Source organism: Ammodytes marinus (genome assembly GCF_949987685.1).
Source record: "Ammodytes marinus genome assembly, chromosome: 1".
Taxonomy (NCBI): domain Eukaryota; kingdom Metazoa; phylum Chordata; class Actinopteri; order Uranoscopiformes; family Ammodytidae; genus Ammodytes; species Ammodytes marinus.
The window spans coordinates 26,643,831-26,671,725 of record NC_137230.1 but is presented as its reverse complement, the minus strand read 5'-3'; positions in this window follow the sequence as shown (position 1 = coordinate 26,671,725).

Sequence of the window (27,895 nt, the reverse complement as noted above, 5' to 3'; positions counted from 1 at the left end):
AATTTCCACTTATTGCCTCAAGTTAATCTTAACCATGAATAACTGAATGAACTTTGCATTTGCAGTCTTTAAATGACCCTCTCTCAGTGGCTGTGCATGGTTTGTGAAGCAGAGCATGTACCGTTATTTCAGGAAAATCATCCAAGTTGCTCTCAATCTCATTGGAGCAGTGAATTAATAGTCATGGACGAAACAAAGTGTTAACAGTTGTACAGGCACTCTGCAAGGCTTCAGTATTCATTGTAAAGACCAAAACCAAATTGTGTGACAAGTTTAGAGTTGGTTTTTGATCCCCAGCAGTTGTAGCGAACTAAGTGTGAAATGTGTCCAGCGGGTGGTTTCAGAACAAAGGTCTAACATGCTAACATCAATATTTATCATGTTGCATGTAGCATGATGTGTGGAATATGGTTTTTCAAGTGAGCACTGGTTGAAGCAGAGAGGTCAATATGTTAAGCTGCTGGCTGTATTTTATGATATCATATATTGCATGCTAGCAGCATGGCTTTAAGGATGCAATATGTTGGTCTGTCGACAAGGCAGTCCATCATTGTGCTCCAGACTGAAATATCTTGACACCTATTGGATGGATTGCAATGAAATGTTGTACAGACACTCATGGTCCCCACAGTATTAATCCTACTGAATCTCTAACACCACCACTAGCTCTTAGTTTTAAAGTTATAGTTTTTAATATTTTAACAACAAGATGGATTGCAAATAAATGTTAAAGTCTACAGCCACGCTATCATGGCTGTAGGCTCTTTTTTGTTTAAATATATGTGATGTGTTTTGGTCCCATATTTTCTTCTGAAGCAGTACTGCATTTTACTGCATAATGTTTTCCAGTGGTAGTATAATGCTATGTATAAATTGCCAACTTGCTCACAATGAATTGCTATAGCGCTAAACAAACACAGCATTTATTAACCAGACTGTTAAACTGTAGCCAGGCACAGAAGATAAACACTAACACATTTAAATGTGTCTTGCTATGTTTTGATAAACACTACACACAAAGTCCATCTGTGGCTGATGGGAATGCCATTGGTTTTACAGGTATCGGTCGTGAACCGAGTATTGGACAAACTAAAGTTAAGCTGATGATGCTGCTAGAGGAATCTATTCATCTTGAGGGGAGCATGTCTGAATCAAATTTAATTGCAATTTATCCTGTGAATGTCAAGTCATTTGACTATCAACCAAACATTTCAACCTCATGCTTGTGCAAGAGGAACACTCATTAAGTCATTAATAGTCATGCTCTGGGGACCATGAATTCCATGGTAACCTTGAGATGATTGATTGCCCAACATATTTGACTAACGGGCCAAATGACATCACCTCCCTGGAGCCACACCACCAGTTTGACTAACATGAGTTGCCTCACCGTCCTAAACATTTGAATACTAAAATATACATTTGAAAATCTGTATTTTACATAGTGTTACAACAATATTGAGAGGCAGACACATTTGCCATCAGCTGATCGATTATTAGCACAAGTCATGTTGAACTACGTAAATCAAGCTATTTATTATGAATTTTTAAAAGATTTTGGATTTGGGATATTTACCTCATGAATATGGGTTAAAAAATACAAATAAAAAATCACATCCTAAACAGAGCTACTGAATTCCACAAGATTATAGATACCAGTTTGAAGAATGAAGTGTGTTTGTTTATTGAGTGTTGAAAGAGTTTTGTTTCCCTCCAAGTAATTCAATTGTTTGCACAATACAGCTTGTGTTAAATTAACTTAAAGGTAAAATAATCAATCATATCTAACCACACTTCTTATACAGTACATTATGTGAAGCAGAAATGATTTTCACTGATCCAAAACCAATTCAATAGGATGATCAATGCGGGCGGATGAATCAAAAAGTATAAAGAGTAATTTCACACTTCACTTCCACGGCGTCTTGATGGTCACATCCAGTCATGTGACATGTAGGATGGGATAGAGCTGCCATTGACTGAAGACACTCTCACATAAGAAAACATATTACATTTCCTGTCATTAAAGACAAATCCCCTAAAATAACTTAACAAAATAAGCAGCTAAATTGCTTTGGTGAATTCAATCTTTCTCTCAACCTCCTTTGTTTACACTTTCCCCACTCCTAATGATGGGAGTGCATTTCCTGACCCTGGGCTAACCTATGTCCAGGGCCAGCATAACATCATTTGACACTTGGGAGAGAAGTCAGCGAGGGTTACTTTCACACCAACATGGTGAGAAATATGCTTGTTTGCTGTGTGCAGTATGTTGAGTACTGGGACACGTCCAGTTTAGCCTAGATTAGAATAACTCATGTATCAGTGATTCTTGAGAAGTGAGACAAAACAGGGTGCAATGTTGAAAAAATACAAACCCTATGTTTAGGCAAATTAAATTACATGAATGTATCCAACATATACTAAGCTACTGAGATAAGCTCTGACACAACCTCCGAGCTTTTTTCCTTTTTATCAAAATGGGCTGACGGTGTTGACAAATTTAATGTTTCTTAAACAGAACAAACAGAGTTTTTCTAGTAGCCATTTGGTTTTTCTGTTGATCATAGGTGCTAGTGTGAACTACTTCAGGAAAATAAAATTATCGAAACATTTCAAATAACTTTTTCAGAAATTGTAAGTCGGTGTTGACGTATCATGGTTGTGACGCAGGACTTTCAAGATTTGGAATGTAAAATATTCTAAAACTACAACACTTATCGGAGCCAGTCTGACTCTAATGTACTCTGCAGAGGTAGAATGTGACAAGAGGTCCTTCAAAGTGACAGCTGCTCCTTATTTTGCCTGATTTTCTTACATTTTAATGGATTGTCTGATGGTGGTGACAAAAAGTGTCCCACCACTTTGAAACCATATGTGTGTTGTATAATTTTTAATAGGTTTCATTGCACATGAAAGATTGAAACCCTCTCTGTGGACACACTGTTTTGGACGTCATGAGAAGATAACAAGTGTCATATATTTGACATAATAATGATAAAATTAAATTTGAGGGGATAATTGTGCTATAGACATTCTATTCTTAATCCCTAATAACATCTACAATGTTTTATATTTTTATTTTTAAAGATAACAGCAGTGGCATATGGAAGATGGCCATTTGTCCCGGTTCTCAAGAATCACTGATATAAATATATCCTCAAAAAAGTAGGTGCAGAATCACATTTCTAAACATATTTATGAAGAAAACATTTGAGATAATGTGAGATAATAGCTCTCAGTTGAGACAGCCATTACTCAGTGATTCCATTGCAACATTATGCTAAGATGTTTACATTCTATCTCAACCTATCCTAAAAGTAACATCACACAGCCTTTCACAAAGCAATACTATCTCAAGAACCATAAATATTATAGACCGCCCACGGATATGTAGATGTTAAAATTTGCATTTCAATGTGAGCATGTAAAGACTTTCTTGCCCATGTTGGCTTAAACGTCAAATGCTGTAGCTCTAATACATAAGTTCTGCTTTTGAAACCACCCTTTTCACATTTTTTTCATGATTTATACAACATTTTAACAATCATTACTACATAATTAATAATATAACCAGTAATAAAAAAAAGTTAAGATTCGAAAAAAATATATATTTACAACAATGTTCCACATGTCTTCTACTACATGGCATTTACAAGCTGTGAATGCAGGCCTGTGTGATTGGCAAACTGTCCACTCACTTGCAGCAGCTTTATATTCAGTATAATAGGTGGAGTTCCCCTGTGATAGACTCTTGGCAGCGTTATTCAAGTCGTGGGACACAGTGTATATTTATATTGTGTAGCCTTCTGTTACATCATCGTCTATCCTCTCCCATCATATCCTCCAGTGTTTGTGTGGCTGGCATGAGCAGAGGAGTGAGAAGGCAACTTTGATGTTCAATGGAGCGCTCCACTTCAAAGTTCTGTGCTGCAGGATTAGCCGAGGAAGGAGATTACTGTAATTGGGGACTGTAGAGGTGGAACAAAAGGTTCCCCTCTCTGTCAGAAAGGTGGCTGTCTTACAGTGAAGGCACAAGCACACACACACACACACACACACACACACACACACACACACACACACACACACACACACACACACACACACACACACAGTCAAGAGTCACAAAATACATTATATTAGTAGCAATAGCCACTTTTTTTCAGGATAATTTAGAGTTTATTAAAGGCTCTGTAAAAGTAGCCGTACTTGCTGTGTACCATTGTCTGTTCTAGTGTTTTAATGGGACTGTGGATGAGCCTCCAGATGTACGGGACATTTGGTAGCAGCTTGAGAACCTTATTTTTTATTTATCCTAGATTATATACGTAGATGATCAGCATGGTGACTCCATGGTTAGCACTGTTGCCTCTTGTTGGGGCTCAAAGCCTTCCACACGTAATGGTGGAATATAAAGTGAAGTTACTCAAGTGCTGCAATAAAGAACAATTGTGTGGTACTTGTACGTTTGTGCCATGTTCTGCTACTCAATATTTTATACAGATTGTATAGATTAATAATACTTAACAATTAAACTAGGATATATTATGAAGGTCAAATCCTTATTGATTCTGCAAAACTCATTAACCAGCCAGCACCATATACAGTATTTACATTACTGTAATTTGCACCTGAATCAATAATTATAATGCAGTGATTAAACACTAAAGTCATTTGAAATAGGCGATTCTACACAATAAACAAGTATATTTTAAGTATATTTTGAGAGCAAACTTTTTATTTCTAAGACAGTATTTATAATATATAGCTACTTGTTCACTTATGACCAGAACTGGTTTGGGTCTTAGTTACTTTGATCTGGGTGGACCTGTGAAGACCACTACTTTAAGTCAGTTTGTTGTTAGTAATTCGCACATGAAATACCTTGTACAGAGTTTAGAACAGAGTATGGAAAGTCAAGGACAATACCTCAAATCACTGATAACAGGGGCATCCAGGAGCCTGTTTGTGTGCTATAAATTACCTTGTACTTTGTCGGAGCTGCAGCTTTTCCTGTAAACAGTTGTTTTTTTTGCTGCACAGATAAGAGGTGAAAAGTCAGCGTGGCATTCATTAATTTGGCTTAATCACTGCTGCTGTAAAAGAGGATGCGCCGGGGTGTGTAAAACCTGGCAGTGGCATCACAAGAACAATGCATCAGCATGTAGTATTAAACAAAGCGATCCCCTCATCACGCTCTAATTTTGAAATGCTTTTTTCCGAGCTTTTTTTTTTTATGTGCAGCAAGCTGTTAAGGTGGCAAATGAGCAACGATTTTTAATTGTTGGACTTGCTGTAGAGATTATGGACTGAGTTGGTGGATGATTCCCTAAGGGATGTTGTGCTGCTCGGCTTCTCCCCAATGAACGGTTCAACTGTAGATTTTCACATGGTGAGACAGAGAGCCAGGCACATTGAAAGGGTTCAGATAAATCCCTCATCTGCATCATCTGTAACAGCTCATTGATGCAGAGGAGAAGCTGATTCAATAAAAAACAACCATTGGAGATAACATATTGCTGGGACACTCCCGTTAATTGATCTTGCACTGAATTCAAAGGAAGGGATGCCCAATCTTGCTCTTGGAAAAAAAAAATAGGTGAATATCAAGCTCTTTAAAGCTGGGAGGGAAAATCTACTGCGCTATATCTGTCAAAGCATTTCTTGTGGCCTACAGTGCACAGTATTTTCATAAACCCAGTTTCAGCTTCCCTCTACCCTATTTATTTGAAGACTTAATGTCAAGCTGTGCATAGGGACAGCTGGATTAGACTTTTTTCTGGAAGGGTACAAACTTTGTACCAACAATTGGTGGCACCAAAGGTGATTGCAAAGGCTAAAAAGCACATTTCCATAAACTTGCCTGGGAACATCAATGCACCCAAGATACAACCCCTTTTTCGATGTTGGGCATTGTGAGCTTTTTACTGCATGATATTTGCGCAAGACAATAAAGGCAGGGAAATAGCAAATTTCACTGTGAAATGAAGGAAAAACATACCAGGAAGATGCAGATGCTTTTGTTCATGCTAGCCATGTACTGGAATGCGTTGTAATGTAGTGTATCATTATGCTTTGTATTGCCATGTAATGTATTGTATTGTCTGTTTGCAGCTGCTGTTGCCAGCACCTTGTTTGCCCAAGACAAATTTCCTTTGGGACATTAAAGTTTACTTATTTGATCTTATCATACTGGGGATGAATGCTCACTGAAAGCTTTTGAGAGAAAATAATGTTGTGAATGGTGTGCGACAGCCTCCATAGTTGTCGGGTCTCGACCCAACTACTGGAAAACAAATGGATACGTATTTTCATAGGAAATGGCTATAGTCTTAACATTGACTAAGGCTTTCGCCATCTTCCACCTACTCGTACTTTATATGTTACCACACTAACTGTCTGCCATTCAGATGAAAAATGACATCCTTAAAGAGAGTAACTATCTCACTTGAGTGCTGTGTTATGAAGTTAAGCTTGAAGCAGTGCTGGTGGTAACTGAGTGAATCATGTTCCTCTCTCTGTGTCGTAGCTGCATGTGCTCACTGCAGCTGCTGACACGGTTCAGAACTAAATGGTTGACTCGACTGGACTGCTGCTGATACTAAACCCCCGTATGGAGTCGCTGCCCTTGACACTTGCTGTACATGTAGAACTGCAACCGGTGTGATGAATAATACAGAAGAGCCCGTAGACAGTAGATGCAGTGTCTGTTAACTTGTCAGCCTGTGGATACTATTCCTGCTGCCTGTAGAGTTTGTCGAGAATCACTACTGTTGGTTGATAGTAAGAATATACACAAAGAGCCTGCTGGTCTTTTCATCTTGCCTTAGATACATTTACAGTCTCAGTCATTACACACTGTGCTAATGAATGGTACATATGTTGTTTATGCATTGTCATAATAAAATACATACAGCATCAACACACTTTCTGCATCACCGCTATTTTATCAGACGGTCAGGGGCGTGGTCCTGTTGGTATCCCGTTACAGGCGCAGAAAGTGATTGGAGGAGGTGTGACTGTCACAGTGAAGGTGTATGTTTCAAAATAAAAGTCATACATAGTAAGAAGCAGTTTCACAGGTGCCTACAACTCTGTGGCCTACATAACAAGGTGCACTATAATACGCACAGTGAGATGTCCATACCCGTGTGTACAATACACCCACATACATACATAATACACACATATGGGTGATTTCAAAGCCAATTGTTAGACAATGTTCTCCACCACCATTATCAAAGCACAAAATGACAGACTATGTTTTGGGTTAATACTGTCCCTCCTGTATAGAGTTCAACAGAATTGCAGAATCTATGATAAGATGTCCTTGAGCTGGAGGCCTCAACACCTCATGTTGGGGTTGATTTATATTTGTTGTTATGTATTTACATTCAATTAATTAATAAACAGAATACCGTGTATGTTACTGTGCACATTTGTGTTTATTCAGATTCATACAGCTCAAAAACATTTATGCTGGAATCAAAACGCTACAAACAACATTTTATAAAAGTCCTGATTTTGAAATTATTGGATCAGAAAAAGCACACAAAAAAGTGAAAAAAGTGTGATAATGACTTCTGAATAACTTAAATCGTCTTAAAATCCACTGTCACAGGTGACTGGTGCAAATGTATTTCAGGGTAATGGCCGCATTGGGCGAGATGCATCCTGGAGGGCGGCGGGTTATTGAGGTGTGACAGTAACACAGTCTGAACACCCAGCAGGCCTCAGTGGAATCACTTAGTGGAGCTGGTTTCACCCTGTCCTGTGATCTTGACGTGTGAATGTGTTTGTGTGTCTGCTTAAGGCATCTGAGTAGTGGAGAGTGAGATTTCCCCTTCCAAGCCTGTTTTAGATTCATAGCTTTAGAATTGGACTCCAAAGTGGAGGGCAACCACTTTAAAAAAAAAAACAGGCACAACTTCTGGTGCCTGTCTGGCATTTATCCTCCGGAGACCCACTTAAAAGTTTCAGGTTTATAAAGTTTGGCATCTAAATTCAGCCACAACAACAGCAACTACAGAGACTGATTGTCTTCATTAAAGACACGGGGGTTGCATGAGATCCATCCAAGGCAGAGAGGAAGCTCTTTGGCCTTGGTGAACATAATCCCTTCTAACTCTGTTCTAAGCTGTTACATTTGGAGCTGTGTGTTGTGCAGGCTTTGACAAAGTTTCATATAGTGTTCAACAGGGGCTTTCTAGCGGGGGCAAAAGCCAGGAATGAAAATATAATATATATTTTTTTTATTCAAAGTAATAAATATAATAAAGTACATTTTAATTAGTTGAATAAATTGATTGAGAGACTGGAAGTTTGTGTCCCAAAAAAGTATTGCAGGCTCTCGAGGCTAATCTCAGACCCTTTGCAAAATGGTTTAGTCCAACTCTGCACTATAGGATTCATCTGCACTATAGGATTCATTCATGTAATTCCCCAAGAAAAGGATTACAGGGTACCAAAGGAGAAAAGAAAGAAAGAAAAAGAGAGGAAACTGGAGGAAAATAACAGCTGACTTATGCATTTCAAGCCCAACTCATAAGAATGGTCTCTTATGCCTCGTTTCCACCGAGTAGAGCGGGTCGGATCGGAGCGGTTCGGTTCGGGTAGTTTGGCTTTTCATTTGCCAAAAGTTGGGTAGGGTACGGTTTAAGCGCACCTAACCGTTCTGAGCCGCTCCCGATCTCAGTACTCCTCCGTAGGGGTATTAGCCGCCTGAAAGCGGGCCGAAACGGCGGAGCCGTCATTTGATTGGTCGAAATAATAATTTCCGCCATGTGTAGTCATCTCGGCAAGAGTGAAGAGAGTCTTGTGTTTTGGCGAAAATGTGAGCACAGCAATGTTTATTGTGTGGTGTTTTTCCTCGTCAATAAATTAATCAGTTGGTTACACTGTGTCCCACTAGTCACGTAGCTGCCGCAGCCAGCGCTGTTCTCTCACTGTCTCTATCAGTTGCAACTTGCACCGAGCCGTCTCTGTGTGTTTTCGCCATAGATAGTAGGTTAGTAAATACACGCTCACAACAACACGGGGGGAATAAATAAATAAACGGCTGGTTTGACCAAGCAAAAACGAGAGATCGCTGGCTTGTGAGCGCGGCACTGTTTATTGTGTGGTGTTTTTCCTTGTCATTAAATGAATCAGTTGGCTACACTGTGTCCCACTGCTACGATGTCACGTAGCTGCCGCAGCCAGCGCTGTTCTCTCACTGTCTCTATCAGTTGCAACTTGCACCGAGCCGTCTGTGTGCTCACAACAACACGGGGGGAATAAATAAAGAAGCGGCTGGTTTGACCAAGCAAAAATGAGAGACCGCTGGCTTGACCACAGTTGTTCCACAGCCCGATAGTTTAACCCACATTCTGGCGGCGGCTATCGCAGTCCAGCCTAAACCCCGCCCCACCAGTAAGGGTAGGGTCCGCGGTGGAAACAACACCGAGATTCTTAAAAGTGAGCTGTCCCGCTCTGAGCCGCTCTGATCCGACCCGCTCTACTCGGTGGAAACGAGGCATAAGGGCGCACTCACACTAGGGCCGTTTGCCTGTTCCGTGCTGCAGGAAGATTCAGCACGATTCCCCCCCCCCTCCTCACTCCCCCCGCTGGCCCGTGGTCACACTGCTCGTGGCCTGGGCACGTTTGCACCTTGCCTACGTCACCGTGCGCGTTTACGATTTGGAGCGTAGTCTACTTGTAGGCTATACGACTGTTTGTGAATATTTTTCATCATATATTCCACTTCCACATTAGAGCAACGAGAATCCTTAAACTATTGTTTTTTTTTTAAATGTAGCCTTGACGTAATAGGTCGCGGTGAACAGTCTCATATTTGTGCAGCATGCTGTTTATTATTTATATAATAGCCCGTCATCAGACCATACGTACCGGATGGTTTTATACACATCGATCGCTCCATCAAGTAATCCAAGTCAGACCTTTTTGTATGGGCAGAGATCGTTTTTTTAAGTGTCTTTATAAAGTTTATTGTTAAACCTTAGTGTAGGCTACTGTTTCCTTATCAGCGGGCCGCGGTGTGTTGTTTTGGGTGCGTCTCCACCGCCATGCGTAAAGCCAGTATTATGACAGCTGACGGGAGGAAAAAGAAAAAAATCATCTGACGAGCTATCCCCTGGTAGATATATCAACCTGCCTCTGTACCCAACGCTAAATAGGGCTAATTCTCTGTTATCGATTAGTTAAACCTGCTCAGGAGGCTATGCTAACTACCGTCACCGGAGCAAGTCCGACTGTTTTATAAAGCATCTGTCATTTGAAAAGCAACAACAAACAGATCGCACATATCCTTACAACGGAAAGGACCAGAGACATGAATAAATCTATTTATTTACGGTGTTATGTTGTGATATAGTGTCAATAACGACCAACTATATTTAGCTTTACCTGCCGCTGCCGTAAAGGCAATACCTGTCGTGAAATTATAGGGGGGAGGCGGGGCGTGCCGGTCGCAGAATACCACTTTTGGACTGGCAATTACCGTTACTGAACGGCACAAGCCATGGTATGGCAGTGGTCGCCGTGGCACTGGCCAAATGCCGGAAAACGATCTCGGCGCACCTGGCTTTAAGAGTGACTGAAAATCTGCTTAGAAGTGGACTTCCTTCAAAAATATCCACAAGCACCACAAAAAAGTGATTTTTCAGTTAAAAGCCAACCCAAACATTACATCTAGTGATTTTCAGACCTCTCTTGCAGCATCTGGGACAGATGTGCATGGTTCCACAATAAGGAGAACACACAGTCAACATGGCCTTCATGGGAGGGTTGCTGAAGAAGCCTCTGCTCTCAAAAAAGAACAAAACTGCTTGTCACAACTTTGCCAGAGAGCGCCTGGAGATACCTGCAGAATTATTCTGTGGACAGATTAGTCCAAAATTTAACTGTTTGGTCAAACTCTGCCTACCACCAAGAGAACCTTCTCCCAAATGAAGAACGGTGATGGCAAATGGTCTGCAAATCTCCAGATGTAATGTTTGGGTTGGCTTTTACCAGAAAATCACTTTTCTTGTGGCGCTTGAGGATATTTTTGAAGGAAGTCCACTTCTAGGCAGATGTTAAGTCATTCTTAAAGCTCTCCATTTGTAGATGATTTGCCTCACGGTGGACCGATGGAGCTCAAGCTTTTTTATATGAATTTATAGCTGTCCCCAGACAAATGTGCAACATCATAACTCTATTCCTGAGATCCTCTGAGATTTGTTTCCCCTTTTGGCATGTCTGACCTGTATGGGATCACTTTGGTGAGCCTAAACTGACTTGGTTTTTCCTTTGTTTTACCTTGTGCCACCCAATTTCTTCCCTAAAGATCTCTCATTACATTGATCTATTTCATCAATCAGTTTGGCCCACCTGATTGTTTTTACCTGCTCGGTTTAAGCAATGCTGCTCAGGGTTCACAAACTTTTGCAGATACAACAGTTGGCAAATCATTTGTTTTATCTCTTTTAACAATTGATTTCTGGAAAAGAAAAATGTTGAATTGATAAACAAATATCGGTTATTTCATATAAAAAATAATGGTATTGATAAAAATTAATTAATAATGGTTAAACACAATAAAATTCCAAAATGCTCAAGGGGTTCACAAACTTTCAAACAGCACTGTATGTAGCTACAATACAAAATATTTCAACCCCTTACACCAGAGAATATATTAGTACTTAGAGTAGAAATGGATTCCATCCTGGCATTGGAACAACGGACCAGTTCTTCACTCTCGCAAGGTTCACTGATTGGGCCAGGAGTGTGCCCATCATGTGCTACATGTGTTTTGTGGATCTGGAGAAGACATATGACCGGGGTTCCCTGGGATATACTGTTGGAGGTGCTGCCAGAGTATGGGGTGAGTGCATCTCTTCTCAGGGCCATCCAATCCCTACGCTTAAAGTAAGAGCTGTGTCCGGGTCCTCGGCAGTAAGTAATATTCATGGACAGGATGTGGAGGCGTAGTTGTGGTGGGGAGGGTCCCAGTTCGGTGGGCTGAGGATCGCATTGCTGCTTTTTGCAGATGATGTGGTCCTGATGGCATTACTGGACTGCCACCTTCAGCTCTGACTGGATCGGTTCGCAGCCGAGTGTGAAGCAGCTGCGATCAAGTAGAGTCCTTACCCCAAGTAAAGGAGTTCAAATACCTCCGGATCTTGTTAGCGAGAGGGGGGACAATGGATGAATCAAATTTATCGATTGAAGATTATATACATAGGGGAGAACGGGGTAATATGAGACACTTTTTACATTTGCTCCCCTCTAAGCGAGCTAAATTGATTTATCACTCAAATTTACACATTTCTCATTAATTCAGGATGTTTTCTAGAAATGGCCATTAGAAGATTTTTTTCAAGACGAAGGGCAGTGAAAATATGCAAGTTGTCATGTGGCTCACTTTACCCCAGCTGTGGGGTAAACTGATCCACTTACCTCTCTTAGCATTTCAAGCTAATCTTTAGCTAATATCATCACACGGTTTTTACATGTTGGTAGTTCATCAACACGTATGGTAGAAGTTTTTCTATGTGAATACATTTGCTTTGGCACAACTGTTGATTAAGTTGACGGCCATCATGCCAAGGAAATACACCAGGAAGACGACCTGGGGCAACCACACAGAAAGAGCACCTTCTCATCTTTCCCTCTAACCTTCAGGGCTGGAATGTAGAGTAGGCCTAGTTGTAGAGTATGACAGGCTGATGTTATAATCCAGTTGGGATTCTTCTCATGTGTTCTGAGTCCCAGGCTGTTCTCGCTGGTTCTGATTTTCCTATGCTTTGACCCTCAGACACAAACTGGCTCTAAGGGTCTTGTGTTCTGACCCCCAGACTGTGTTCTAATCTAACTGGTTCTATCTTTCATTTGAATCTTATTAAAACCTTTTGAATTATATATTATATTATATGTTGTATTTGATTTTGTTTAGAGTTACTGTCAAGTGTTTAGAAAATTTGCTTTGCTTAATTGACCAAACCCCATCATTCTTTTACTAGTCCGACATTAGTTCTGGAATGTGTGGCTAGCTTTCAGGATTGTAACTGTTACAATATGTGTTTCAGAGTGGAAAAAGTAAGTGGTTCACTTTACCCCCTTGATTTTTCTTGTCTGTCTCAGTTTACCCCACAGCTGGGGTAAAGTGAGCCTCATGACAACTTTTTTTAAAACAATCATATTTTCACTGCCCTTTGTCTTGAAAAAAATCTGCTAATGCCCATTTCTAGGAAACATCCTGAATTAATGGGAAATGTGTACATTTGAGTGATAAATCATTTTAGCTCGCTTAGAGGGGAGCAAATGTAAAAAGTGGCTCAGATTACCCCGCTCTCCCCTATCTTTTATACATTTTAATATATAAAATGTTTTCATTAATTCTATCTATTTTAAATAGTTTGTTCACGTAAGTCTAAATACGTAAATGAATTGTTTTTCCTTCGGCTGCGCTGCCTCCGGTGTGCTGCCATATATTAGAGCTCTTATCCAATCAGATTATTTCCCTGCGCTGTCTCCGGGTAGAACAATATCTGGCCAAGGCCTTCAGAATTCTGAGAGAATCCCCTCTCTGTTGACGCTAATGGGGACGATGTTGTGATTGACATGTTCTTTAATCAATCAGATTTCTAGTTTTCCGAGTTGGGCGTATCCTTTTACACGGCTAGGCCTTCTAGCTGGCCTTGTCGCAATCGCAATCCGGAGGGAAAGTAGCCTACTTGAACTACCGCTAGCTAGCCGACATTAGCCTACTGTCCATGGATAGAAGGCAGTGGGCTATGTTAGATCTCTTCTATTTTTGATTAGATCTTTTAGATGAGACTTTGTCGAAACACACAGTGGATTACAGAGGAGAAGGAGTGGATTTAATGGCCAACTTACTGGGGAAGTTTTTTATTGAGAAAAGGACCTTTTAAGAAAAGCTGGACATGGCAGGGTCGAACAACACCACAGCTAGCCGCGCTGACCCAGCTGGATAGAGGATCTGTGCAACACTTCCAATCAGGCAGCAACTTATGAAAGGTAGGCCTATAGTTGGCTCATTGCTAATTGTATTGCTGGATATGTCTGCTAGCCTACTTGCAACCAATCGCTGCCGTGTGTGGTGCTACGCTGGGTTTTCTAACCGGTGTTTACCAGGAGCGGTGACCACAGGACGCGCTACGTCCGCTGCCAGTGCCGTTCTGCTATTCATTCTCCATGGTATGACCCGCTAGTAGTGCGCTGCTTCCCAGCATAATTTTCCATCTTAAAACGTATTAAAACATGCAAATAATGTTTGTTTTTCTTTGCTGCTGAGCTGTCCAGCGCTCTAAAAATGTAAACTAAAATGATAGACAGAAGATCTGACAGGTAGTTTTCATCCTGGCGCAGGGTCTGTGTGTGTGTGTGTTTGACATTTGCCTTGACCGGTAGTTGCTAGTGACTTGTGGCTGTTTTGAATTTGTTTATTGACTATTTGGTCATGTCATGATTTAGACTACATGGGGTCTTTTCGTGATGCAGCATCTTGTCAAGCTGTGTAGTGTGTAATATTAGTTGGCCTACGCTCTTGATGGTTTAGTCAACATGTTTAGTGTCATTGGTGTACTGTAATTGTATTACACTCGTTAAAGGTTACTGTAACTGCTGCAATCGGGGGGTTAATCCAATGACAATAGCCGTGACGTCATCATGAAGTTATTTATTTATTTATTAAGCGGTTTGATTTTCGGGATGATGGCTCTGAAGGCCTAGGTGTAAAAGGCACGGCCCGCCACTGGATATATGGATTGTATAAATGTATTTATGTAATAGATATATGGATTGTATAAATATAAAACAATTATAGTATATCAAGTTATATATTTGTATGGATTGTAAATATCAATTATAGTATAACAAATTGTATAGATTGCATACGAGATTATAAGGAACACAGGAAGCTAATTTAACAAATATGAATTATTGAGCTATGGAAAAGGGGTAGAATTAAATAAGTTTATACTTCTTCCTACTCCTTTTCAGGCATATCAATTCAATATGTAATTGTCTTATTTAATTTTTTGAAATAATTTGATATTTTTTTTTGTATTCATGCTTTTCATTTTGTTTTGTAATTGTAATATGTCTGAAATAAATTTAATCAATCAATCAATCAATCAAAAGAGAATCGATTAAATTAATTGACTATAAAAATTAATAATTCCAGCAATTTGGTCGGAACATTCTAACTTCTTTGGGTCCCCCTTGGAAAGGTTTAATTATATTGTTGTCCCCTTCATCTCCATTGTTTTTCCAATGACTAAAATTAAAGATAAAGATCATCGATCATACGCCTCGGACTAATGTATCTTATGTGTGTGGTAACGACCAGTCTTTGTAACAATATACACTCGGCTTACAGACACATTTATCTTCTGACACCAAATATTGATTAACAATGCTTTTCAATACATAATAAAGTGATGTACAGGCTCATGCCAATAAACTTGCTCCAGCAGAACAGTTACCATGGCAACTGCTGTACCTAGCCTTCATTGGTGGTAACCATGGAGTCCCTGCTGCTCAACCTCTACACATAAATCAAAAGTTTCTCACTCTCTCAACAGAATGAATACACTGTCTGTTTAGAAGGGGAAAAGTAAGTAGATGTGAAGGAAACACTTTATATTAGAGGATTATTTTATCGTAATGCTCCTCTTCCTCACAGTCCTCACAGAGGCTGCTATTATCCATTCTGTTGTGAGACAATACCACTGATATATTCCTATTGGATAACTCTCTAAAGCTCTAATGCTAATGGCCTGTTGCTACAGTGAACATTTCAACGCTAAATATGCAAGCGCTGCGAAATCTATTGATCGGCTGTGTTAAACAGTGGTGGCAGGTTGTAAGCTGTCTTCTGCAAGTTGCAAAAGTAAACTCACAAGATCGGTGAATGAAGACAGGAGTATCCTAAATGTAAGCAACCACTGACATGTTAACCAGCTATTGGTATTTTCCGTGGTATTAGTCTGTTTGGGAGTTGAATCATTCAAAGTTTCATTTCTATGGAAGTGTATTAATGACTAAACTTCACACACACGGCAAAGACTCTAAAGGTGACATGAGATCGACGCCACTCATATGTGATGAGTTTATAGCAGAAAGACTGGTAGCAAGGGGGAAAAGCCATCCTGGCACAAACAGAAAATATTTTAAAGGCATATCAAAATATTATTTTAAATTCATTAGTGTTGCGTTTTTCCAAAACTCTGATCTGCTGCAGCTGATTGCCTGTGAGTAGGTCTTAGTGAATTCCTCTGGACCTCTTACTCCTAACATAATGAGGAGCACATTATTTGGTCTTAAAATCATTTTCAAAAACTAACTTAAAGTAATAACTCACACACTTTATATTTTGAGGAATTCCTCCTCAGGGCTGGGTTATGTTTGCAAAATAACTAGTTTATATGACATGCTTTGTCATCACATTGTAAGACTTATGTGTTTATTGCTCTTCTGAACGACCACACTCCAGTGATAAAAAGCCAGCATAGGGGAGGGGCAGACAGAATAATGGTTTGAATATTTGGATAATGTTGAGACAAGTCACTTTCATTTATATAGCCCAATATCACAATATACAACTGGTCTCAGGGGGTTTAATAATCTTAACGGCATTAAACGCAATTTGTCCTTAGACCTTCAATTTCGGATAAGAAACAACTCCAACCAAAAATCGAGTTCACGAGGAAAAAGTTGGAGAAACCTCAGGTAGAGCAACAGAGGGGGGGGGTCTCTCTCGGAATGGACAGGCATGCAATAGATGTTGTTTGTACAGAATAGGCCAACAAATAATCCCATCATGAACAAGTTAGAATGTTGGAAATTATTACTTGTAGGTTGTTAAAGCCACTACGAGTAACATTGCACGTTGGCGGCCCCTTTGGACAAAAGCGGTAGTATTTTTACGACGCCAGCTGTCGTGAAGCTGTTTTCTAGCTTGTGCCGGGCGTGCGAGATTCAAATGATCAGGAAGCAATATAGTGCATGTCCGTGTGTTGAAAGTGTGAGTGCACCTGACTCTTTTCGGCTCCGTGAGAGTGGTTAGTGACACAGCATCAACTAATGCCAGTCAGTGCTACACACACCTGATTGCAATGAGTTGATGCAGTGTCACCTCTCACGGAGCTGAAAGATTCCGTGTCCTCACACAAAGCGAATGAACGAGAGACGGCAGTTAGTATGGATCACGATGAGGTAATGTGTTTATGTTGTTGTAAATAATGACTATTTCAGATGAATAATGGTCATCTGATGATGCTGGTGAGGCAAAGTAAACTTTTTTTAGTAGGCTACCGCTCATTCATTTAGGAGTAAACACTGCAGTCTAGTTTGCTCCCGGGAAATTGTGTATACGTTGCTTGGCAACGCCCTCCCGCCCGCCTATCCCTTTCAGCTTTTCTTCATTGCATTTTTTTTTTCTTTGATGGTTCAGCCCCGTTATCAGTCATTATGCCGACAAATAACTGTCTCAAACAAGGCTCCCGCTCCCCTTCCCTCACCTGGAGGGATAGGCTTCTCAAATCGCGTTGCTGCTCTACACTGAAATCTGCGACCAATACGGATATGTGACCAAAGCACGCGTGAACCGAAAATCGGACTGGGTGTGCGACCAGACCAAACGCAGTAATAAAAACTATATAAAAACGTATTTCTTTGCACTGATGGTCTCGTTTGCTGTTAAAGGTCATTTATGATTATGAGAGGAAACATGAGGCTGTTTAAAATATATTTAAATGTTACTCGGAGCTGCTTTAAACATGTGAGAATTATGTGTATGCATGAGGAAGCTGAACAACTTCAGATGTTACCAGATAGTAAGGACCTGAGCAACACAACCTCATCTCAACCATGGAGACCTGGTAAGAAGACAGAACACACAACCACAGAATAGGCGAGACAGCATTACACCAGACAGTTACACTGAGGGAGAGAGAGAGAGACAGGATAGCGTGCAAACTAGGAAGAAAAGAGAATATGTTATATCTCCTGGGGAACATATCCAAACGTCTTGGTGAGGTACACACTGCCATGTTGCACAACAGTCTTTGCTGGAAGGCATTAATATTGTTGCACTCACTGATTAATGACTATTTATTTCCTCATGTCGATACACCTGGACAATCAATTTGTGAACAATCATCAGTCCCCACTGCAGATGTCTTAACCATTGTTAAAATACACAGGCACCTGAACTGGAAACCAATCTACAATCTCACTTCTGCACAATGCTCAAACTAAACCACCTTGAGGTTTAGTGCCCTGTCTCTAGATTCTGCCACTTCTCATGTACACAGGGCCTAAAGGGCAACACACACCATCACCATCGATTCGTGTCTTAACACCCATGCATTTTGTTTTCTATGTAAGCCCACACACCATCTTGATGCGCTTCATTGTGTCAAGATATCCCGCTGTCTTTTTTCACAGCAGCGACACACATCAACCCCCTTGAAATGCAGTAATATTATCACACTTGCTCTGTGGATCGGGAGAACCGGGACTGATCATTGCTTTTTCTGTCTGCATGAAACATTAGGTGTATGCATCAGCATTAATTGGCGTGACAAGACAGATCACAGCATGGCAGTTATGTTGTAAACTTTCAGGGTTCACAGTCTGCTTTCCTTTGTTGTCTTTCTGCTGCTTTCTGCTAATGCAAATTGAACAATGTAAACACATGATGTTATCACATCAAGTATTTATCAAAAATCAAAATCACTTGGATTTTCAAAAGCCATTGTGTTTACAACAGAGGACTCCTGCTGATGTTTACACTGATAGGACTGCATCCAATTCCGTTGTGCATGTACAAGTAATTCTGTTTTTTTCTTCCTCAACCTTTATTTTCTGAGAGAATGAGCACAAACGACAAATGCTGACAGCTAGCTGCATGGTCCTGAAATTCGATGTGGTACTCAACATATCTCAGAGAAATAATTTCAGAATGTCAGTGTAGACTACACTAAAAACTGCAGCAGTCATTTTTATGACAATGGTGTTTTTGGGGTTTCTCAGCGACAGGTGTTGTTATTTTATTGGACCGAACATATGCATTTCGTTCCCTGCCAGAGAAGTCTGTGACTGAGGCTCAAAGGTGGACTGGGGATTCAGTTGGAGATGTGTCGGGTTGTTTGATGTGGTTTTGTTTTCAGCTGTTGGAGCTCGACGGATCTGTTGTTTTATTTTCTGGATCCAACTGCCTTGTTGGTTTTTTGTCCTGCCGGGTGGTTAATTGTGTTCACCTGGCACCCCAACTGTAAAGTCAGCCCCTGGTTAGATGAATGAGGTGAGAAGAGCCAGCAGACATGTGGAGCTCAGGAGTCATGATTAAGAATGGCTATAGGCTATTCTAATCCTTCTGCCTCTTCTTCTTCTTTAAGCTCCTCAAGTCAGCACTTTTGAGTGACTCACACTCTTTGCACAATTCATTTAATGAAAAAAAGAAAACATTGAGTGTAGAATGAATGCCAATATTGAATTAAGCCTTTCCCTGTGGAGTCAGAGAAATGCCAAAGAGGCTGGTTGATGAGCATGCCTCAGTGTTTGGAGTTAGCAGCACTGACATACCTGTTTAGTTGGAGCTAACCTTGCTCCTATTCTATTAATGGGAAGAGAAGGAAAGCAGCAGAGTTTGTTCTGGCTGAACGGCCTTTATTATTGAGTACAGGCCCGAGTGGTCAAGGGTGACTGACAGCAGTTTTGGTGGAAGAGGCCGAGTTTCAATTAGCCTCTCCCCCTAGGAGGATGGAGCCTGCTCATCTGAAGCATCCAGCACAGAAACCTGCTAAGACCACTTTCATCTGTCCAGGTCCAAAAAAATAAATAAAAAAAAAAAAATCTTCTAATTCCCTCTCCATTTTTGCATTTAAAGACACTCTTACTGATTTTGTTTTAGTGCTAAACAGCACCCAATCTACGGATTATGGTTTTCTTCCTTCACTTTTGGCCAATTTCCAAGAAAACATTTTAAGGCTTAAATTATCGCAGTTCAGAGACTTCAAAATGGTTAAAAGGATTAAATAGTTTTAAGAACAGGTTCAGATACAGCCCCTATTGGCAGTAAAGTGATTATTTTTTCTCTGGTCAAAAGTATTCATTTAGTGCAAAAAAATACTTCAAGAGGAAATACTGACTGTGGAAATGTATTACTGAAAATAAAGACTTCAGAAGATATCCAGAAACTGTCCCAGATTTCTCTGAGTACCTACAATCAAAAGTACTTAAAAATTAAAAAATACTTTCAGAAAGTGATCAGTTGGATGCATCACCAAAATGCTATCTTGAAAGTACATGGCTTTTTAGCACTTCCATTGAACTTCACCATATAAACATTAGTGATGTAAAAAATGTAGGAGCTGATTTCATTGAAGTATAAACCTTTTAAATTTTTTTGTGAGATCCTTATCTGAGAACTAGCCACTAAAATAGTTAAATGTTGTGGAAAATTAAAACACAGAGGTAAAGCATAAGTACCTCCTACTTAAATGCAGTACTTGAGTAAATATACTTATTTACATTCCTATTTAAAAATGAACAGAAGGCTTATGAGTCACCTAGTCTAAAGGTAAAACCATTGTAAAAGTGAGGACTGAGGAGGTGGTGAAACACAGGTGAAAAATCAGAGATGATGAAGGTTAGAAGATGGAAGTGTGTGGTGTTTTGGTTGTCTTGTCTTCCCAGCCTCTGTCATCATGGCATGTGGTCTGTGGAACCACCTGCAGATTGGATTAAAAAGGCCTCTCTCTACCTGATGGACTGTGTGTTTTCATTTACTGCCTGCTGTCCATGATGTACAGTGTGTGTGTGTGTGTGTGTGTGTGTGTGTGTGTGTGTGTGTGTGTGTGTGTGTGTGTGTGTGTGTGTGTGTGTGTGTGTGTGTGTGAGTGTGTGTGTGTTAAGGAATGGGAGAGCAGATGGAGGCAGATGGCGACTCCTACTGCTGCAGGAAAACGGCAACTCATTACAGCCCTACCAGTTTAATCTACTACCAAAAATGTATATATATACAGTATATAAAATAAGAGAAATAAAACCAACCAGAAGAGGAAAGGTCGGAGTTGCTGGAGGAACAGGTGGTGGCTTGGGTGGTAGAATGAACAGGGAGGGGGAGGGGTCCTAGTGTTCTGTGGATGCTGCGATATCGACATGCAAACAGAGCACAGTAGAAGTTTATTTTAATTTGAACAGAGATTCAAATTGAAAGGTTTCATTCCACCAATACCATCACTAATGACTGCATTATGGCCATCCATATAGAAATGGCAGAAGCGTTTATTAATTCATATTAACAGTTTTCTGATGTACAATGATTTAAGGACCTTGAAGCAATTAATATGTTGAGGGACATGTACTCTACTTTAGTATTTTCATTTTCTGATACTGTATGCTCCTACTGCACTGCATCTCAGAGGGAAATATCATACGTTTTACGTATTCAGGTTAATAATAAAAACAATTAGTAGAACTGTTATACCTTCACAATTTTACTTGTATTATTCTAAAATATGATATTACTTTGTTTCCTTATATTAAAATAGTATGTATCCCACCACTGTAAATCAGATAATGATGTCAGGGCAACAATGTTTCTAATTTCTCATGTTTTGTTAATTTGTAATCATGGATGAATTAGTGCTCAAGGATACATCAATAAATAAATGTTGACCATCACTAAAGCATATAAGTCATTCATCAAGAACAAATGCAGCTGACAGTCAAGTTTCTTGGTTTGCCCTGTAAAATGTGAGGATTTGCTGATCTTTCCTGTTTTACATAATTGTGAATTGAAGATATTGGGGTTTTGAACTACTGTTTGAACAATATACGCAACTTAAAGATGTCATTACTGTCATTGTTTTTTTTGACATTTGTAATATTAAAAATAGACTTTCCAAAGTAATGTGGTGGTGTCACCTCTTCCTTTGTTTTCACTCGACAAAGTTAGTTACATCTTTGTTAGAGTTTTCCTTGGTGGTTGACCTCCTCGTCTAACATTGGAGGATAAATGCTGCTGGGGCACCTCTCCTGGCCCCCGCAATCACACAGTAATGGAAGTGGGAGCAGACTGCAGCCGTCCTACAGCTCTTTATTACAGCTACACTTTGGCAAGTCACAGCCGAGTAACTGTTCACCTCTGCTGCTCCGCAAGTTCAGGAAATGTCACAGTGCCACTGCTGAACGCCAAAACCCATAGACGTTATCACACAAGCACATACACACACACAATAGGCCTATATGCTCACATAATGAGTGCCTGGCTCTCCTGGGCTATGCGGTCAGGACAGGATAAAAGTACCTCAATAAATGGAATAAAAACAGAATATTGGCTAACTGTCAGTGTGGGAAAGAGTCCTTGATGAAGCAGAGTCAGTGTGGTTTTTAAAGCTGGGAGCTAAACTCATTCTTCCTCCCTTCCCCTCTTCAGCTCTCCTCCTTTCTGTCTCTTATTAACTCACAGAGATGCATAGGCACACGGTCACACACAGTGAAAGAGCAGCAGTCCAAATACAAAGAAGGAAAGGCTTCAGGTCTTTGATCTGTAAAACAGTCTTCATCTTCAGTTTTCATTTAAGGCCACTAACAGTCCAACGTGTTCCTTGTCAAACTGTGGCATGGAAAATGTTGTCTCTGCCAAGTATCCCATTGTTATGCATTTGATTCGACCATCACTGCCCATTAGTTCTGGCTTGACTCCGATATTGCTGCTAACATTACATTACATTACATTACATGTCATGTCATTTAGCAGACGCTTTTATCCAAAGTGACTTACAACAGTATAACACTGAATGGTAACCTGCTACACATAGCATAACATTTAATAAAGGGTGAATACACATACACATTTATTTATTTATTATTATTATTCTTTCAGGCAATTCCACACAATACACAATTATCTCTTTCACATACTTTGTGTTGTCCGAAGGGTGACGGAAGAAGCCAAAGGCTTATCAGGTCCCGCCCCCATTAACATACAAGTCATTCAACAAGGTTGTGCATCTAAGAAACAGAGTGATAACCATAGGTTAAACAAAATGTGCCAAATGGCTGTATGTGACATCAGAAATGTTAATATTTTAACATCCTATAATTGTTGCCATGCATTGTAAAATGCTAGTTATTTAAGCACAAACCACAGACTGATGCGATTCATGCCTGATCAACAATGTAAAACTGAACCTGATAAGCTGAGTCTGAGAAGGACTACAATGGTGCCTGTTCACATGATCAATCAATTTTGATTTTGCTAACATGGTATTTTCTGCTTCTCTCCACTCAAGTATCCATACTGGTCCTGTTATTGTTATGTCTATAATCAAAGTTAAAGGTGCATTCCTCTATTCTCTGACCTTGTGTTTCAATGTCAAACCTTCTGTCTAGTCTGCTTTGTGTGGGCAACTCATACTGTATTCCTCTCACTCTTCATTCGCAAAAGCCCAAAGTCTCTGTTCCTCATCTGTCTGCAGCATCATCATATCGGCGCTGGTTAGAGACTCTGGGATTTGTTGATACGCAATCATGCAATCACGAAGGGGAGGATTATGTGTTGTATGATGCCCGAGGCAGCTGGAGCTACGATCTCACTGCTCTCCCAGCAGACTCGCTCGTGTACACTGCACAAAAATATGGAGACACACACATTGACACACACACACACACACACACACACACACACACACACACACACACACACAATTGAAGGCGCAATTAGGCTGAATGACATGTTGAGATGGATGTTTTTCTATGGCACTTAGAAACCCTTGAGGCAAATGGTTAATTTCCTTTATTCTATTGGGCATTCAAGTTTTATTGCTGACATTCTGGATATTTTTCCATTTAAAGTGCTTCTAATTAAATTCTGTCTGTCACTCCAAGTAATCGAGAACTCTCTTTAATGGATGTTTTACTCTTAGCATTTGGTGCTAATTCAACATTAGAGTCGTACGACATATGCCATATTCAAACAAGTTAAAGCATAATTACACCTTTTGTAACAGCTCTCAGATCAAGCTGACACGGACCTTGTTTAGAAAATATCTGCCAACGCTTTATCCCACTTTCACCATTTAACATTCCCCTTGTCCACCAATGCAACTAGTTTCTAGGAAAAGTATAATATATGGTGTAGTAGGGTGGACTCCGTGTAATGACACTAACAGTTTAACTCCACTGTCCAGTAGCTTGCTGCTCGTTCAGATACATTCATATTTGCATAGTGAATTAAGTAGTTCAATTATTTGTGTGTAGTTAATTGGTGAAGCTACAAACTCCAAAACACTGTTGCTCCATATAAGGAATGTTGTCTTTGTTATATATTTTGTGTGAAACTTTTTCATATAAATGAATATTGGTTACATTTGAACCATCGCCAACCAAGTTGACACAAAGTTGATTAAGCCTATTATCAGCTCCACAAAACTCTCTCTGTATTTCTCAGTATGGCAGCGTTTACAAACTGTTGTTTGACAATGGTGCAGGAGCTCATAAAAATCCCAAGAAGAGCCCAAGAAATGTTTCAGTTGTTGATTCTACTGCTAAGAAAAAACCTGGACGTACAGCAGAAGGTATAAAATCCATGTGCCATCATTGAAGGGGGCGACATAAGTTCAAACTACCTCTTAAATGGCCTGTAAGTTGTTTATTTGACAAATGACGAATAAAGCAACTTAAAGGGTTCAGTAAGTGATTTGGTCCTTTTAGCTAACTTCCTGTCAGTGACTGCAAATAGCAGTCCCCTCCCTCGTCCCTACGTCACCACCACATGAACACACAGACGTCTTCATCAGATAGTGCCGCGATGGAGAGCAGCGAGTCATCGTTCACGGGCACAGAGACCCGCCACTTTATAGCGCTCTGTCTCCTGATTGGATAAAAACCAGCGGGCTACTCAATTTTATCTGGCAATTACTGCAAAGCTGAATGACTGGGAGACCTGTGTTATTAAATGGCCTGTAAAGGGTTGTACATTTGCACACGGTGTATTATAGATCCAACAGAAAATTGGAAATTGGAATTCCAAAATGTGAAGAGAAAAATAACTTCTTAAAAAAAGTCAAAGTCAAAGGTTTTCTGCTGTATTTGTTTAAAAGTTGGAATGACAACATGTTTGATCACCTCTGGAATGTGTACCTGTGTGTGTGTGTGTGTGTGTGTGTGTGTGTGTGTGTGTGTGTGTGTGTGTGTGTGTGTGTGTGTGTGTGTGTGTGTGTGTGTGTGTGTGTGTGTGTGTGTGTGTGTGTGCTGTATTCATGTGTATTAGGATGTATATTCAGGGACAAGGTCGTTTCGGGTTAAAATCTGAACGGACAAACGTACCAACGTCCAAACACACTGACAAACTGTTATCTCCTCAAATACAAAGTGAAGAGCCTTGGATGAAGTTTGATCTGGTTTGTTTCTTTAAGTAACTTTTGCTGTTGTTCATCAAGAAATTATCTCAAAGTAATTTAAGATGTCTGCTGTATCTGTTTAAAAGTTGAAATTACAAGATGTTTGAGCACCTCTAGCCTGTGTGTGTGTTTGTGTGTGTGTGTGTGTGTGTGTGTGTGTGTGTGTGTGTGTGTGTGTGTACGTTCAGATTTTAACCTTATACAAGCAATGTCTCCATATAACCTTTTAACTCATGACTACAGCAAACAGATCATTTATACACACACACTTTGGACTTGTTTGGGGGTCCAGGGGTCTTTATAAAGCCAGTTGCCTGCCTGCTCTCACTCTGTGGTCCTCACACAGACAGACAGACAGTCAGTCAGACAGACAGTCAGTCAGAAAGACAGACAGACAGACAGACAGACAGACAGACAGACAGACAGACAGACAGACAGACAGACAGACAGACAGTCAGGATGAGTTTAGTGAAGGGAGCCATGCTGCTGCTGCTGCTGGCGGTGAACGGCATCAACGCAGCGCCGGGCCCCGAAGACTGTGACGGTCTGAACAAGACGCTGTCAGCACAAGACCTACACAAGGTGAGAGTTTAGTGTGTGTGTGTGTGTGTGTGTGTGTGTGTATGTTTCCTACAAAATTAAATCCATAAATAAAGTATTTAATAATATAATAATACTCTGTCCCCCTCTCATGTAAACAGATCTATGGCGAATGGCATCTGGTTTGGGCGGTTGCTTCTAACTCCTCCCTCAGTGTGTTGTTTGTCGACCACCTCATCAGCTCCCATCTAGAGGTTAAACTTCTAGATGACAACCAGACCATCGAGTACAAGGAGCTCAACGATGTCCAGTGAGTATAAATGTTAAAGATGATCCCTCATGAGATTTCAGGGAAAACAGAAACATTTAAACTGATATGTCAGCCTTTCCTGGACTATATACCAGTACTAAAGGGACCTACATGACACCCTATTGACTTTTTATTTTCTGCTTAACATTTACCTATAGTTTAAACAATGTCCTTAGAAACCTGTAAAGTAGAGTACGCCATGTAAGTTGTTTATTTGACAAATGACGAATAAAGCAACTTAAAGGGTTCAGTAAGTGATTTGGTCCTTTTAGCTAACTTCCTGTCAGTGACTGCAAATAGCAGTCCCCTCCCTCGTCCCTACGTCACCACCACATGAACACACAGACGTCTTCATCAGATAGTGCCGCGATGGAGAGCAGCGAGTCATCGTTCACGGGCACAGAGACCCGCCACTTTATAGCACTCTGTCTCCTGATTGGATAAAAACCAGCGGGCTACTCAATTTTATCTGGCAATTACTGCAAAGCTGAATGACTGGGAGACCTGTGTTATGAACTGTGCATACTGTTTAAGTGATTGCTGTATGAATATAGAGAAATTTAACAGTTATATTAACAAATAAATTTCACTTACTTCTCCTTTAATTGACCATTAAAGCAAGGCAAGGCAAGGCAAGTTTATTTATATAGCACAATTCAGACACAAGGCCACTCAAAGTGCTTTACAGGGGCAAGATTAGAATACATAAAACACGTTATAAAACATTTAAAAGCAAATAAAAGAAGCAAATAAAATAAAAATTGCAGGTTAAAATGGAAACAAAAAAGTCTTCAGACTCGATTTAAAAGAACTGAGAGTTGCAGCAGACCTCAAGTTGTCTGGGAGTTTGTTCCAGATTTTTGGTGCATAATAACTAAAAGCTGCTTCTCCTTGTTTAGTCCTAACTCTAGGGACTGTAAGTAGACCTGTCCCAGACGACCTAAGGGCTCTGGACGGTTCATAACGTATCAGCATATCAGTAATGTATTTTGGCCCTAAACCATTTAGTGCTTTATAAACCAGCATCAGTATTTTGAAATCAATTCTTTGAGTGACAGGAAGCCAGTGTAAAGACCTCAGAACTGGGGAAATGTGATCCACTTTTTTGGTCCTAGTGAGGACTCGAGCAGCAGCGTTCTGAATTAGCTGAAGCTGTCTGATAGATTTTTTTGGAAGGCCAGCAAGGACACTGTCACAGTAGTCAAGTCTACTAAAGATAAATGCATGGATAAGTTTTTCTAAATCTTGCTGAGAGATAAGCCCTTTAATTCTTGATATGTTTTTCAGGTGGTAGTAGGCTGATTTATTAATTGATTTAATGTGTTTCTTGAAATTCAAGTCGGAGTCTACGATAACACCAGGATTTCTGGCTTGGGGTGTGGTTTCTAACATAACGGATGTAAGCTGTGCGCTGACTTTTAATTGTTCATCTTTGGCACCAAAGACAATTACTTCAGTTTTGTCGTTGTTTAATTGAAGGACATTTTGGCACATCCAATCATTGATTTGTTCAATGCACTTACTCAATGCCTGTATCGGACTGTAGTCTCCTGGTGATATGGTTATATAAATTTGTGTGTCGTCTGCATAATTATGGTAGCATAATTTGTTCTTATTCATAATC